Genomic DNA, 11284 nt, shown 5'->3' with positions numbered 1-11284 from the left:
GAATTAATGACTTTTTTACAATTGGCACACGGCATGATTGACACTTGTGCCTGAGTGTTTACTTCAGGCATGCTGTTTCTGCAGTCTTCATACATTCAGACTTCTACAAAGTTAAGTTCATTGTCATTTCCTGTGGACATTCCTCAGTCAGCCATTGTATTAATTTTGAATTTAGTGGTGGCTTAAAACAATACAAATTTATTATCTTATAATTCTGGGGGTCAGAAGTCCAAAATGGGTCTTAGCTAAAATAAAGGCATCCATTGGGAGAGCTGCTTTCCTTCTGGAGTCTCCAGGGGAGAATACATTTCCTTGTGTTTCTAGTGGTCACCTATATTCCTTGTTTTGTCACCCCTTCCTCCATCTTCAAAATTAGCAGCATTTCATACTCAAATCACCCTTCCCGCCCCTGCTTCCCACCTGGATAATCCAGGATAATCTCCTCGCATCAAGAGGCTTAATTTATTTGCATCTAAAAAAAGTTTCCTTTGCCATGTAAAGTGATACATTCACAGGTTCTAGAGATTAGAATATAAACATCTCTGAATAGTCATTATTCTGCCTACCACAGCCATACTACAGGAAGTCTTCAATCTTGCCTTTATAACCCTGTGGTTATTGTGTAATGCCTTGTAATGTTGATCTTATGATTTGCTGGCCAAAAAGAAACTCTTAAAGAAACCAGATGCCATATCTCTTTCTTTTACCTTCTGAAATTGTTATTAAAAGTTGGATGTTATCATATATCCTATGACTATCTGCTTAATCTTGCCTTTAGGGTAGCTTGGTACAACTGCTAATTGTCAGAGTTTTGTGAAAGATTACTGATCTGATTGTCTAATTCTTCATAGCAAAAATCTCTGAAAATTATTTTTTCTAGACTTTAGCCTAGTGCCTGTCGCAGGGTAAATTTTTGAATAATGTGTGTTAAATGAATTGGATCTCTGTATTGCTGATGAAAATGTTAGGTATGAATCCTCTTTATCAGGTGGTGCCTTTAAGTTGCAAATAAAAATAATCCATAAAATGTTTTCTTGAGAGAGTGTTTGCTTTTTGAGCACAATCATTTGGTTAATGAAGTTGTTGAACTGTTTGTTATGCTCTCAAGTGTTAAAATAAGCCAGACAACAGGCAGTAATTTGACACTGACACTGACCTTCTTCTGAAGTAAGATATTTTAAACTTCTGTATTACCACATATGAAAGGACTTTCCCCCATAGTGTGTTTATTAAAATATGTAAATATCTCAGCTAATTACGGTAAAGTTCAGCTAATTATGGAAGAATTTCCCTTCAATTTCTTCTCAGTAGAATCTTTGATCAGTCTGGCTAAAGTAAATGTTCTTAGTCTAATTTTGCCTGTATCTTCATCTTCTTTCCACCGATTGACTGTGGTGGCCAATTCCTGTCTCAGCTTGTGCTGAGCCATGTTGCACTACTCACTTTTTCAAATTAGGACTGATAGGTGAATTGCAGGGAACTTTTGTTATCAGCCAGTACTCAGAGTTAAGAATTTACATCACAATATCTACATCACTGATGGTTCTATAGGTATTTCCACTTGCTTATGAAGAGATAGAAGCAAAAGTGGCAACTTAAGGAGGATGGCTCCATGTTAATTTTCCCTTTGGAAAAATTATGCCCATTCCCTGCCTCCATAAGAAGGGTTTCATACATCAACCTCATGTTTAGTAGAAACAACCAGATAACATTTAGGCTGAGTTCTTTCTCACAAATGACCATTTCAAAGCTAGGAATCCTCAGAGTTTATGCACATGCCCCATGTCAAAGTCACCATCTAATGAGTGACTATAAAAGCTACTTTTCCTTGAACAGTGGATTTTTAACTGGTCATGCCCAGTAGGGTTTCACAGGGCTGAATCAACAGTGTGAAGTTTCTTGTTGGAAACTTCAGGAGATGCAAAAATGGGAGTCATTAATATAGAGCCAACTAGAAAGCTGAAGTCTAAGAAACTGAAAAAATCCAAAGGGTACCCTGAATGTCAGAGCTAGAAGAAGGGAAAAAAAGTACAAAGTCAGGAACCTAAGAAACAGAGAGACAGGAAGAAATGGAAATTGGTGGAAAATAGTAAATGGAGAGTGTTCTGAAGCAAAGACTTAGAACACTAACTACTGGTCCATAGTTTTCTGTTACATGCTGTTAAGTGACATTCATGGTGCAGAGTTTAAGGAGCTATTCAATGTTCAGGTTATATCCCATTTACTCATTCATATCCGTTCTCCAGCTTTATCCACCCTGACCTAAACCTCTTTAGATTGCATCATCTGGGTTCCCTTAACATCTGGCTTCCAGTTGGGTCTGGACAATGGAGGACAGCAGGAAGAGATATGAGAACAAAGAGGGAGAGATAAGAATATTTATTTGTCCTGACTCCCACCCTGCCAAGTTACAGATTGGCAGTGGCTGAGTTCTTCTGGAGACCTTGGCTCCTGCTTAGTGGCTCTTTCTAACAGCTACAGATGCCACTGGGTTCTTACAATTTCTCTCTTCCACTTGTCCTCTTACTAGCTCTAAGGCGCCTCACAGTCCGTTGTGGGTTCTCATTTCCCTGCCTTCACTTTTGGAAATATTTCATTTATTAATTTTCTTCATAATTCCATTTGGGTGTGCCTTCTGTTTCCTGTTGCTAAAACCCCAACTGATGGTGAAATGGATGTTTACTAAAGTTGGCAAATATTCTAAACATTTCTGAATGGTGTTGCTATCGATTATGTAAACATATATTCTGCACTGTATGTTACCCTTTCTGTGAGTTGTGATTCAGGAAGAAAATACTTTGTTCCAGCCTTATAGTGGTTTATGGTCTAACAAGATGAGAAGACTGAAAACACCGTGAAGGAATTGTTATAGTGCTGGTAAATGTAATGGAAGAATTACCCAAGCTCACTTGGGGTTTTCAGGAAAATTCTCTATAGGCAATATGAAGAAGAAATCACTGCTGGATTGACTTTGACTTTGTCAAGACAGATATCTCCTTTTCTCATTTGCAGACATCTAAGCAAAGACTCACTTTGCTTATTAGTTTTGTTATATCTTTATCATATTAGCCTTCCCTGAATCAAGCCCATCTTGGGCAGTGTTCCTCAGAGCAGAGACTGAGATGAAGATTTAGATAAAAGTTATTTATGAAGGAAATTCTCCCACAAGAAACCAGTAAGGGAGTGGGGCAAACGAGACAAGAAAGGGGAAGAAACCAAGGCTATGTGTTCAGATGATATCTCAACTTCACCCTAATCTCATGGGGAGCACAGAAGTGTACCTTGCACCTCACAGTTTGTTTCCCTTTTGACAAGGGATGAGGGAGAGTTCATATTTCCATACAAGTTAGTTATCGCTTATGGGCTGCTCAGGGTAGGGAGGTGTGGTAGGGAGGAACATAAGCCTTCCAGGCTCCTAGTAGGTCCAGGAAAAATGAATCCAGTAGACCAAGGGTAGGTATTCGAAGGTAATTGCAAGTGTAAGAAGTTAGGAGCAAAGCATGCAGAAACTATGGGATAAATATATAGAACACATAAAGGAGAGTCTAGGGGATCTGACCAGAGCATCATCAGCATATGCTACAGAGCCCTTCCAGAAGCACATCTGCAAATGGTTAACACACAGCAAAATTCTAGGGAAAAACAATCAGGCACAACTTTCCTCCTATGCACATTTAGATTCTGGAGGCACTGGAAGAGATTATGAGTAATGCCTTGTATCTAATATCTCGTGGTCAATGGTACCCCAGGATGGCAGATTTTCAGTGTCAAGTCCAAGATGGCCTTGTGTGACCTGAGATGGTTGGTCAAACTACCTACATCTGAAATGCTACTCAATAAAGAACTCTCAGGTTGTCTCACAGAAGATCTAACCCAAGCAGAGATAGTTTTGTGTGCAAGATGTTTGTAAATGTCCCCTGATATAGCACTTGGTGGTTTTCAGAGCTGTATTGAGAGCGGGAGCCTAGAAATTTGGAAAGAAATTGAGTCTCAACAGGGGTATGGGGACTGCAGAAGAGGATGGGGAAGCGCTTCAACTTAAGACCTTGGTTCTCTGGGGTAAGACAGGGTATAAAGATTCTCCAGAGAGGCTCGCAATAGTGGGACTAGCTTAGAACTCTCCACAAACCTTTCCCAGAAGATTTCTCCCAGATAAAATGTCCAGAATAGTGCTTTCATGCTCCTTATTCTCCATGGAGGAAGGAAGGGAAAATATGTTTGACATGAGTTTGAATTCTTTTAAATGTTACCATGAATTCTATTGATATGATAATAAATTTCCATTTAGCAGTATTCTTGTTTAGCTTTCGTTCAAGTCTAATGTGAATGGTGATGAGTAATAACACTTCAAATTATATCAATTTTCTATATGAGAAAATATGCCATTTTCATGACATTTTTGTTTTTTAGAAAGAGAATCAAAAGGCAAATCATGACTACGGCTTTTAACTTATGGATGGGTTGAAAAATTTTCTAAAGAATGTTGTCACGATGATTTCACCTTGGATAAGCTGAAAATGTTTAAGAGAGGGGATTTAGAGTTATCGAATTAGAGATAAGTTTGTATGCAGGTATCAATTATAATTATAAGAATCTTTTGAATTTAATGATTCCTGGAGCGATAATGAGGATTCCTAATCCAAACTACATATGAAAAATATTTAGGGAACTTTCAAATAATTCCCATGCCCGGACCCCATCCAAGATCAATGAAATCTTAATTTCTGGGAATGGAGTCTGGGCAGGTGGGCTTCATGTGCAGTTTCATGGGATCTTGTACTTATAAGGGTTTAATGCTCTGCTATCTTGAAGTTCTTAGTAGTTTTAAACAGGAGGCCCCACAAATGATGTAGCATGCCCTGAGTCCAAGCATTAGTATTTCTTCTAAAGCTTCCTGGGTGATTTCAGTGTAAGAAGCACTAAACAAAGTACACTAATAAAGAAGCCCAACTATTCCAGTAAATAGTGAACTCTGCTGATGAAAAAACATGGAGCCAAAGCCTCTCAAAAAGAATGACAGTTGCCCTGCCCCAGGGATTCTGTGCTGGGCCTTTCCAGAGAATTCTGACCTCACCCATTTACCTTGTCTCAATGGAGACTTGCAAGGGACCAAGCAGTGTGAATCTTGAGAGAACCACCGCATCTCCTAATCTAGTTCTAGGACCCGGGGTTAGATAAACAAGGATGCACAATGCCTATTTCCTGGCCCATTGCTCTTCAAATAAACAGGCTAAGAGTTTGTTTTACTTGGTGCTTTCGGTGTAGATGAAGTAGAGAGAATAACCGCTAGGTTTTACTTTGAGCTAGGTACCCAGTGAGGTCTTGAAACCATGTGAGACACTTTGAGAGTCATCTAGTAGAAATCTCTGACCCTCAGACACCAAAAGGAGTGATGTGACGCTTGCAGGACAGAAACTAGAGAGAAATGTAGGCAGAAAACCTGAAGTCATCAATGTCTTTCCTTATTGCCCTCCCTGAGGGGGCCTTGGCTGAATCTTGTGTTCTTTGAATCAGAGACTCCCCTGTCTTTGTCATTGGAATGCTTGGGCACAGAAACTAGGGGAAGACCAAATTATGCAAAAAAAAGGTCTTGGATGGATAGGTCCTACAATTCAAAATTATCAGGTAGATCTATGTTACTATATTCAGAAATAAAAATTAAACCAATGAAGAGAGAGAGAACATGAAGTGCTCATCATGAATGTTCTTGTTTACATTGTACACTATCTTTCATTACTATCGAGTCTTTGCTTCAATAAAATAAAACTAGTCAAAAAAAACTGGCTTTCCTATCAATATATAGGTGAATACTATGAACATTTTTCAATTTTATTTAGTGAAATACATAAAGTTATAATGTCTGTATCAATCACTCTTTCAACAAATATTTATAGAACATCTGTGGAGAACCAGATACCATTGCAGGTGCTAGGCCCACAGGAGCAAACACAATAAGATCCCTGCCCTAAAGGAATGCATATTCTAGTGGGGAAAAGGGGACAATAAAAATAAATGAGTAAGATATAAATGATGTTTGATGGGAACCGATGCTACAGAGAAATATAAAGCAGAAAATGGAGCTGTTGGAGGTTGGGGGTCAGTGGGGGTTGAGGGTTCAGGAAATATCTAAATGATTATTTTGGCCTTGGGCACTGAAGAAATTTTGTCTTCATTCCTGGCTGAGATTGGTTACCACTACCTCAAGGGGGGCAGAGAAGGTTTGGTGCCCTGGGATCCAACTGCTGGGTGGCATTTCCAGAGATGAAGTCTGCCACCCTATTTATACCATCAAGTAGGTTTAGTGATTGATCAAGTTCATGTGTATTGTAAAGACAAGCAACACTGTACTGAGGATATCATAACAAAAATGCCATGAGTAGACCACTAACATTTTGGATTGTTGACTATTCTTCATGAACTCAATTTTTAAAAAATCTAATATAAAATTCATTTTCATTCTATTGTAACATTTTGATTCAATTTGTGCACTATAGTCGAACTATTCTTGTACATTTTCATGAGGAAATAAATCCAATGAGGCCTCAAGCAGTTCCTGTTTTGAACATTTAAAAAAGTTTTTAGAATCTAGGTATCAAGATCTAGCAATAGACACAGAAAGAATTGTTCCAGCTTTCCTTTCTTTAGAGAATTTATAGTTTCCTTTTAATTTCTCCTGGCACTTCTGACTAAATAACCACTTTATTCACCCATCAAGTGGGGCAGACTTCTCTCAGAAGTATTTATTTCTCTTTTATGGATAATATATGAAGGGAGAGAATTTCTGATATTGATTATGGGTTTATATCGAAGTCTGTATCAGGCATTTATTTCAAATTGAGTTTCTCACTAGCTTTGGCAGCTCTAACATTTTTCTTCCTTCCTTTTTTCCTTTCCTTCCTTCCTTCCTTCCTTCCTTCCTTCCTTCCTTCCTTCCTTCCTTCCTTCCTTCTTTCCTTCTTAACTTCCTCTCTCTCTCTCTCTCTCTCTCTCTCTCTCTCTCTCTCTTTCTCTTTCTCTCTCTCTTTCTATCTATTATGATGACATTGGTTAATGAAATCCAATAAGTTTCAAATGTGTAATTCAACATTAAGTCATATATCTTTTGCATTGTATGTTCACTGCCCATAGTTAGATTTATTTTAGTCAACACATAGTTGACCTCTTTTGCCCCATCCGCCTCCCCACTCCCCCGAACCCTCTGGATAACCACTAATCTACTATCCATGTCCATGAGTCCTTTCTTGTCATGTTTGTTTGTTGCTTTTAGATTTATATTCCACATATAAGTGATATCATGTGGTTTTCAACTGTTTCTGTCTGGCTTATTTCACATAGCATGATTATCTCAAGATCCATCCATGTTGTCAGAAATGGCAGTATTTCATCTCTTCTTATAGCTGAGTAATATTCCATTGTATATATGTACCACTCCTTTATCCAATCATCTATTGTAGAGTACTTTGGTTGCTTCCATGTCCTATCTACCATGAATAATACTGCTATGAACATACGGTACATATATCTTTTTAGATAAAAATTTTCAGGTTTCTTGGGTAAATACCCAGTAGAGGGATTGCAGGATCATATGGTAGATCAATTATTGGTTTTTGAGGAACCTCCATACTGTTTTCCATAGTGGTTGTATCAATTTGCAGTCTCATCAGTAGTGTATGTGGGTTTGTTTTTCTCCACATCCTCTCCAATATTTGTTATTACTTGTCCTGTTGATAATAGCTCTTCTAACAGTTGTGAGATGGTAGCTCATTATGGTTTTGACTTGTGTTTCCTTAATAGCTAGTGATGTAGAGCATCTTTTCATGTGTTTGTTGGCCATTTGTATGTCTTCTTGAGAAAAGTGTTCAAGTCCTTTCCCTCTTTTTTAATTGAGTTGTTCGTTTTTTTGTTGTTATTGAGTTGTATGAGTTCTTTGTATATTTTGGATATTAGGCCCTTATCAGAGGCGTTTGCTTGCAAATATAATTTCTCATTCTGATGGCTGTCTCTTTGCTTTGTCGATGGTTTCTTTTGTTGTGCAGAAGCTTTTTAGTTTGATGTAGCCCCATTCATTTATTTTAGCTTTTACTTTCCTTGCCTTTGAGGTCAAATTCATAAAATCCTCTTTAAGTCCAAGGTCCATGAGTTTAGCTAACATTTGTCTTAAGGAAGGACATAGGATCTGCATCTGATTGGAATTTGGAGGTAAGGGCAGACATAGGAAGTCATTCTGGGGCTCGCCTAAAGTTGCATTTGCACATCGAACACATTTTTATTCAGTTTAGATATTTTAGGAAGATGCTGGAGAGGGATGAGAGCTGATGGAGGTTATTAGAGAGGGTGAAAGCTCCCCATTCCTTTTCTTTACCACTCTTTAGGGGCACAAATACTTACTAGACTGGGAGAAGTAAAGAGAATAGAGCTCCTGGCTGACCTTTCACTTCTATGTTACAGTCCCAGGTCACAATCTGAGTCAGGTCTAGGATTTCTTCTGCACAGAGCTCTGAGATTAAGTTTGTCTTAGGTTCTTCTTTTCTTCCTCTTCTCTGCCTCTCCTCTACCCATCCTACCCAATCCTTCATCTAGTTCTTGCTAATCTCTATTTCTCAGTACAACTTGACACATATTTATGGAAGATATTCTATGAGCTCAGCATTCTACTAGGCAATAGGAGAATATGACAATGAACTAATAAATGTACGAATTGGGAACTGGCATGTGTTCAGGCTGGGAAGTCTTCCGGGCTTGTTTACATTTTTATTTGTGACTACTACAGACCAAAAACTTTAAGACAAAGGGAGAAAACTATCATAACCCAACAACTGGAAGTGTTATTGAATCAGTAGAGCATGTTGGGTGTTGGGGAGTGCCATGTATGCAGAGGACCCCATCTTGTAACTTTTAAAGTCCTGCACCATGTAGGTATCACACAATCTAAATAAATAGAGTAAAATTTCCAAGATTCTTCAAACATGTTAAGATTCTATGACTCTATGATTTTCATTTTTAGCTGAGTCCTATCTTGGAGGAGCCATTACATTAGGTACATTCTCAAGGTTCCTTCCAATTCCTGGATGATTCTACCCTGCTATTGTCCTTTACGTACAGAGATGATTTTGCCTATCATTCTTAAACATTCTATACTTGATATTTACTCTATGCTGGGTACAGAAGATGATGGGCTGGCATCACCAGGAGTTGATGATTCCCTGGTGTATTAGTTTCCTAGGGCTACTGTAACAAATTACCACAAATTGTATAGTTAAAAACAACAGAAATTTACTGTTTTACAGTTCTGGAGGGTAGAAGTCCAAAACCAAGGTGTTGGAAGGGCTCTAGGGGAAGATTTTTACTTGCCTCTTCCAGTTTCTGGTAATCTCAGCCATTCCTTGGCTTGTGACAGCATAACTCCAATCTCTGCCTCCATCTTTACATGGCCCTCAATCTCTGTGTCTCCTCTCTTTCAGCAAAAACATCAGTCATATTGAATAAAGGGTCCACGTCATTTCAGTATGACGTTATCTTAATTACATTGGTAAAGACTCTAATTCCAAATAAGGTCGCATTCACAGGTACCATGGATTAGAATTTCAATATATCTTTTTGGAAAACATGATTTCATCCACAACATCTGGTGACTAACAATGTGTGTCTATATTTAGGAATAAGGCTTTGATTGGTAGCCATGAAACAGACTAAATATGATCTAAGTAAATTGAAGTGTTTATCAGTTGTGTTAACCAGTCATAAATATATTCACCCTATCGCACTGTCTATAATCTTTCCCTTCCCTTCCCTTCCCTTCCCTTCCCTTCCCTTCCCTTTCCTTCCCTTTCCTTCCCTTCCCTTCCCTTCCCTCCTCTCCATTTCCCTTCCCTCTTTCTTTATTTTATCATGGAATAACATAGTTAAATACTAGGTGGAAATTTATGGGATGATCTGGATCAGAAAAAGGTACTTTCCTGTAAGCAAGGTAAATATTGAAGTATTCATCAGTTTATTACACACTCGAAACCTAAGAAAGAGCTTACCAAGGCTTTCGTAACTGAAGATCTATTGCAAGTATTCGGGTTTATATTTAGCTTTGAATTATACATACACACCCACATACACACATATTTTTAAGTAATTTAGCTTAGAGCATCAACATTTCACTCTGAGCATTATATGGGTGGTATTTTCTCTATTGCCATTATCTTGTGAGATAACTGGTGACATATTTCCCTAGCACAAGGAAACCAGTTAAAGTAATTGGAATTCTGTAAATTGGAATCAATGATGTTGCTCACTAATCTCAATCAATCAAAGCGAAGAAACTTAGTTCATGCTTTTCCTATAGCCAGAAGAAGAAACTCTGGCAAAAGAGCTGTCCCATGATCTTCCCTTCCCTCATAAATCATCTCCAGGTCTGCAATTCTCAGTTTTCACAGGAAAGAAAGGAGAGAAGACTATGAATTTGTTTAGGCTCATCGTAAGTTATAACACAGTCCAAAGAGTAAAGGAACAAAAAAATATTTAAATAATTATCTGAAGAAAATTTCTCAAGAGGAGAAAGCTAATGTATTATAAAACTGTGCTGGGGTGAGGATCAGGATGGGAGATACTGATAGGATTAAGCTGTTACAACAAACTCACGTTTTGTTTTAACATCACTGTTCTGAATTTGGACTGATCATTGAAATTCCCTTTCCATGGGTCTACACGGCATGTTCACATCTGTTCTTATCAATGTCACATGTTTTCAAAAAAACTTTTAAAAACAAATGGAGGTGACAAAGAATTTCTTGGAGACAGCAAGTGTTCAGTTACACTTTCTAATTTAAAGATCAGCAAAACATTCTCAATAGCGCAGAAACTAAAAGGCAAATGTGAAATCTAATGGTGTTTGGTCAATGGAGCAAGGGATTTTTAATGGTGAAAGAAAATACAGATAAGTTATTTGGATTGTGCTTTTTATATATCTCTTATCATAATTCAGGTTTAGAAACTACCTCAATTGTGATTTTGTTGGCTTAGTTTTGACCTGAACCAAAAAAGATTTGCTGCTTTTGTTTCTTCTTTTTATTCAAATAGGACACACCCTTCTGGTTTTGAGAAATTTGATTGTTATCTCTTAGTTAGAACCAAGCTGGATAAAGTACTCTTTCCAATTTTGGATGTTTAATTATGCTGGATTCTTACCAAAGACCTCAAGGGAGCCTTAACTTGAAGGACAAAGATGATTGTCAAGTGAGCTATAAATTAGGGTCTGATTCGTTGGTGGGAGTTCCATGAAAATAGTTTAGGCAAA

The sequence above is a fragment of the Rousettus aegyptiacus genome, unplaced genomic scaffold, assembly GCF_014176215.1.
Source record: "Rousettus aegyptiacus isolate mRouAeg1 unplaced genomic scaffold, mRouAeg1.p scaffold_m13_p_9, whole genome shotgun sequence".
Classification (NCBI taxonomy): Eukaryota; Metazoa; Chordata; class Mammalia; order Chiroptera; family Pteropodidae; genus Rousettus; species Rousettus aegyptiacus.
The sequence above is the reverse complement of the archived record's forward strand: the minus strand, read 5'-3'. Positions refer to the sequence as shown.